This window comes from Fragaria vesca, linkage group LG2 (genome assembly GCF_000184155.1).
Source record: "Fragaria vesca subsp. vesca linkage group LG2, FraVesHawaii_1.0, whole genome shotgun sequence".
Lineage (NCBI taxonomy): Eukaryota > Viridiplantae > Streptophyta > Magnoliopsida > Rosales > Rosaceae > Fragaria > Fragaria vesca.
Window position 1 is genome coordinate 15,227,705 of NC_020492.1, and position 6,172 is coordinate 15,233,876.

At 43.8% G+C, this 6,172-nt stretch overlaps 1 pseudogene; it reads left to right on the plus strand.

The window, feature by feature from the left end:
- LOC101297217 overlaps nucleotides 1-2,088 on the plus strand; it is a 3,933-nt pseudogene extending 1,845 nt beyond the window's left edge.
- The last annotated feature ends 4,084 nt before the right edge of the window (nucleotides 2,089-6,172 follow it).

Here is a 6,172-nt window from a genome sequence, read left to right on the forward strand (position 1 = left end):
AGGGGCGGAATTAAATTATTCTCCAATAGAGAAGACATGTCTTGCTCTCATCTTCGCCATCCAAAAATTGAGGCATTACATGCAAGCTTACACAGTGCATTTAGTGGCACGAGCTGACCCGGTTAAATTTGTCATGTCTAAACCAGTCTTATCAGGACGAATGGCAAAATGGGCACTGCTTCTCAATCAATACCACATTGTCTATGTACCTGCCAAGGCAGTTAAAGGCCAAGCTGTGGCTGACTTTCTAGCAGACCACCCAATTCCTGCAGATTGGGAAATTTCAGATGACTTGCCAGACGAGGAAGTCTTTCTTGCGGAGGTTCTCCCCACTTTGGAAGATGTTCTTTGATGGATCTTCTAGAGTAGACTGGAGCAGGGGCTGGCGTTGTCTTCGTCACCCCATAAAAGCAAATATTGCCATATGCCTTCACTCTTGGCGAATTGTGCTCCAACAATGTTGCGGAATACCAAGCTCTCATCATGGGGTTGCAAACAGCCTCAGAAATGAAAATTGCAAATCTAGAAGTGTATGGAGATTCAAAGTTAGTAATTGATCAACTGCTAACTAATTACGAAGTCAAGAAAGAGGATTTGGTTCCTTACTTCCGTCTCGCTACACAACTCTTGAAGGGTTTCGATGTTGTTACACTAGTACATGTGCCAAGGAAAGAGAATCAAATGGCGGACGCCTTGGCCAACCTAGCAGCGACTTTGGCGTTGTCAAATGATGAAATTGTGAACCTTCCAATTTGCCAACGATGGGTTGTGTCAACAGAAATTGCGTTATTGTGTGAAAATTCCAATGTAGTATCCGTTTATGCTATTGACGTTAAGGATTGGAGGCATCCTTTAATTGACTACCTTGAGCATAACAAGCTACCGGACGATTTGAAACAAAGGACAGATATCAAACGAAGAGCCCCACGCTTTTTCTACTACAAGGAGACACTTTATCGACGATCATTCGATGGGTTACTCCTTAGGTGCTTGGGAAAAGAAGAGGCAGCCAAAGCCATGGAAGAGGTTCATTCGGGAATATGTGGAGCTCATCAATCAGGCCCTAAGTTGCATTTCCAAATAAGGCGAATGGGTTACTACTGGCCCACAATGGTCAAAGATTGCATGGAGTACACACAGAAATGTCAAGCTTGCCAATTCCATGCAAACTTCATCCATCAACCGCCTGAGCCATTGCATCCTACAATCGCCTCACACCCGTTTGATGTCTGGGGGATGGATGCTGTGGGACCTATAACTCCGAAATCCTCTAGCGGCCACATGTACATTTTAACAGGCACGGATTCCTTCTCGAAGTGGTCAGAGGCGGTACCGCTTAAAGAGATAAAGAAGGAGACTGTTGTAGACTTCATCAAAACATGCATTATTCAACGGTATGGTGTGCCACGTTACATCATCACAGATAATGCCAAGTACTTCTCAGATAGTGCTATGCAAAAACTTAGCGAGAAGTATCACTTCAAGCTACACTTTTCTTCAATGTACAATGCACCAGCAAATGGTTTGGTGGAGGCATTCAATAAGACGCTATGCAACATCTTGAAGAAGACTGTCAGCAAGTCACAAAGAGACTGGCATGAGAAGATGGGCGAAGCATTGTGGGCGTATAGAACGACATATCGAACCGCCACAAATGCCACACCTTACTCTCTAGTGTATGGTGTTGAAGCTGTCTTGCCGTTAGAGAAACAAATTCCATCATTAAGGATTGCTTTGCAAGAAGGCCTCACAAATGAAGAAAACATCAAGTTACGACTTCAAGAGTTGGAAGCCTTGGATGAGAAGAGGCTTGACGCGCAACAACATTTGGAATGCTACCAAGCTCGGATGGCACGTGCTTTCGACAAAGGGGGTCGACCTCGATCTTTTCAAATTGGCGATTTGGTCCTTGCTGTACACAGACCCATCATCATGACACATAAGACCGGTCCCAAGTTCAAATCAAAGTGGGATGGTCCTTATGTTGTCAGCGAAGTCTACACCAACGGAGCCTACAAAATCGTGGCTGAAGACGGCTTAAGAATTGGCCCAATCAACGGCAAGTTCTTGAAGAAGTACTATGCTTGAGACAAGTGAAGAATGCTCTTAGCCTGCACGAGCCTAAACTGCACAAGGCACCAAAAAAAAAAATATTGAGGAGAAGAGGCATGCACGGTGGGGTGATGGTGGTGTAAAAAAAAAAAAATTTTTAGTGTTCTTCATTTGGTCCCACCAGAAGGAGACAATATCAAAAAAAAAATTAATTAATTAACTAATTAAAGTCAAAGAGAACATACCTCGACATAGTTTGGTGTTTGTTGCGAAGGACCTGGAACGTCGCCAAGGAAATCATTATTGAGGAGAAATTCATCGTTGGGATTGAAATAAATGGAGCCAAGGTCAGGTTCAATTCTTCGACGTTTGAAGTTCACGTCCCTGGAGCTGCTACTATTTCCACTAAACCTTTTTGCTTGGGTGTCAATCCCCTTCAGCTTAAGGTTACTCTGGGCAAGACGATGATCGGATGAGTCCCCATGACCTTCTAGAGTTTGATGCGGCTCATTCAGAGGGCTACTACTTGGGGGCAACGCCTTGATGGAAGATGCATGAGGGTTGTTGTCAACTTCAACTTCACGAGGAACCACTTTTTGACGAGGCGGCGCCGTGCGAGTGACAATCTTGTCTTCTTTCACTTTTAAAGGCTTGTGCTGTGACCCGCCAACAGGTATTTCTGCTGTAGTTTTCCTAGGCGTGGAGCAATATACTTTAGACCACCATTCAACATAACCACGAGTCACCATATACTCTGTTAGAGCATTCTCAGGTGGCAACGTCAATGTGCTTCCCGTTTCGCGTTTAGTAAGGCTTTCCCAATGCCAGTACATCAGGGATAATGCGCCCGTGCGAGTGTCTTTTTTAAGGCTTCCTGGAACATCTTGAACGTAACCAAACTGTCGGCTGAAACGGTGAGGACTGTAGGGTTGAACGACTCGTCGGTTGTCTTGTCTAAGAGTAAGAAGTCCGGATCGAAGGCAAATGAGGTAGACGATGTCTGGGCGGCTAATGTTCTCGCGATCAACGATCACTTTGCGCTCTTTATGGATCATGGCTAAAGTGTCCATTCCCACATTACTACACGCGTTGAATAAAGAACGAGCTTGTACATCTCCAAAATGCTTGGCCGAAAATGCCCCTGAAAAATGAACCATGCTCGGTTTAAAGTTGTCAGGAAGAGGAGAATAAAAATGGGTGCCGAAGTACTCTGCCAACCACGCATACACGTAGTGAAAAGGTAATGTGGCCGAGCAATTCCCTGGGTCCTTGGAAGCGGAAATCTCGTTCAAGCCTTGATAAATGTTGGCCAACACAGGTATCGCTAGACAGAATTGATAACCTTGGGACATTTTGCTGGCGACTTTGAACACACTAGGTCGGATTAAGCCTGCATCGTCCATGGGAAAGACGAATAAACACAACCAGCACGCATAAAATGCAGCCAAGTAAGTAGACTCTATGTCTTCGTCATCTACGCCCAAGTCATCAAATGGTGCAGAATCGTCATCAGTTCGGGCTTGAACCACGTGGATTTCGCCAGATGGGTTGTATGTGTTTTGAGGCGCATCTTTCTTGTTCCGTACACTCTTGGTAGGTGGCCTCTTGTATCTCACGCTTCCTTTGTACCAATACTGGATCCACGATACGATCTTCACCTTCTGTCCTTTATCATCCTTGCAAAGCTTATGGTATGAGAGAAATAAGAACTTGCAACTCTTGGGAATGACCGGTTCGCCTCCTTTACCCTTGGCAGAAAATTCTTCGATAGGTGGAACAACTTCGTCGTAAAACCTTCCAGTGATGGGCAAGCCACAAATATATGTCAAGTCCCTCAAAGAAATAGACATTTCGCCACATGATGTGTGAAGAGTATTCGTGCTGGGGCACCAATACTCGCAGAAGGCCCGCACCACAGGCGCAACACGGTCATAGCTGAAGAGCGATGCAAACACCGCTCGATAGAGGCCAGTTTTGTGGATGAGGTCTCCATTTCGGCTTAAGATGTCTTCTAACCACTCCCAATAACGTTCCGTGTAGGAGAAGGCTCTGTTGGCACGAAACCCATCCATTGCACTGAACCATTGAACATACGATCGCTGAGAAGTACGAACGGTGTCTGAGGAGCATTTTGATCATGATGGGCAGACTTCAGCATCCATACATCTGCGCTTCGCTTCTCGCTGGTGGATTTGGTTGGTTGAAAGGTGGCTAGCGAACGTGATTGTTGGAAGGTCCACCGCGGAATATGACCTGAACCGTCGTAGGATGGTGTCTCGATGGCGTGAGGCCCAGTCAGTGAAGGATAGGTGTATAAGGTGGTGCCATCACTTTGAACGTCGTTGGCGTCTTCAAGGATAGTGATTGTGCCCTTCTTGAAACTCTTGAAAAATGCCATGTGGAGCGGTATACGTCTATGCAAAGCCTAAACACTTTAAATGATTAATCCCACGTCTAAGAGGTGGAAGAAATCAAGCGGTTAGGTGTTCGCGTTCTTCAGATTGTCTTCAAGGTACGCAAAGCCTAAACGCTTTGAGCGATTAATCCCGTTTCTAAGAAGTGGAAGAAATCAAGCGGTTAGGTGTTCGCGTTCTTCAAATTGTCTTCAAGGTACGCAAAGCCTAAACACTTTTGAGCGACTTATCCCACATCAAGGAAGTGGAACAAATCAAGCGGTTAGGTGTTCGCGTTCTTCAATTACCACCGTAATTCTGAAATAAATAAAAAAAAGAAAAAAAAAGAATCAGTACTGTGCTACTGTAAAAAAATGACGACAAAAGGAAGTGAAAAAAAAAAAGAAGAGAAAAGAGGGTGACACAAGTTTTATGTTGATTTCTTCACTACCCACGTGAAGACAAGGTTAAGCAATCATTCATATTTGAAGATTATTCAAGTGATTCCTTTGCAAAGTACCATGTGTGCATGTCAGTACCTCAATCCTCTTTTGATGACAAATTGGAGCTACTACTTGGGGGCAAATTAACTGAGCCTACTACCTGCAGATTGAGAAGAAATACTTGGTCAGTCAAAATCGATGAGGAGAAAATAAAGGGTGCTCATCTCTTTGTCAAACCCAGATCAATAACTCACACTTGTCCCTGTCAAAATAAAAACTCACAGACCTACCCTTTGACAAAAACAATTCACAGATTTGTTGAAAGAAGGTGCTACCTCACTGCTGTGCCTCGCCGGGTAGGGTTTCTTCTGTTACTGATGTGGGTGGGCCACTCAAAAAAAAAACTTTGCGACCTACAGATACAAGATTAATAAAAAGTCAGTGAATTATATAACTCTGAGCCATAGCAGCCAGATCAACAAGAATAGAAAAAAAAGAGTACTGTTGAGATCTCGTAGTAGGACGGCTGTGATTTGGGATGAAGAATGCTCAAACCGGGAGCCTTAATTTATATTAGGGTCTTAGGGTTTGTTACACAAGCAATTTCCTCATTGAGACTGGAAAATTATGGAGGGAATCAAAGATTTCTCGCCATATGACGTTAAATTATTTGGTGTCTGAAATCATTGATTATGGAGAATCAATCAAGTTAAGAAAGAAATACATCAAAGGTTTCTTTTCCGTTTACGTTAGGTGCTCGGAAATCTTTACCGAATCAAATAAAATACGTAGGAATCCTTGCAAATTTAAGGAACCTCTACAAAATTTAGGTATCCTATAAATTCAAGGAATCTCTACACAAAGAAGGAATCCTTACAAATTTAGGAATCCCTATAAATTCGGGAACTCCCACAAAATTAAACAATTCCTCACACATTGGAGCCCAAAGGAGTCGGCCCAGAATCGTCCATAACAAAAGCATGGACTTCAAGTCGCGCCTCCGACACGTGACAGCAACATGACTGCGACGCACCTTGAAGTGGGGGCATTTGTAGACATATAAAATTTAACTATAAATAATAATCGTTGAATTGTCAAATAACAAGTGGGCCCGACAAATTGCATACGTGGCTCGTGAGTTGGCAAAGTTGAAAAGTCTTCGGAGATGCCACATGGCGACACGCAAATGGTCAGTCAACAACTAAATCATCGAATCTCGTCTGAAAGCAAATGTTAAATGTCAGCCGTTGATCGAACGTCAATCAAATTAAATTGGTCATCGGA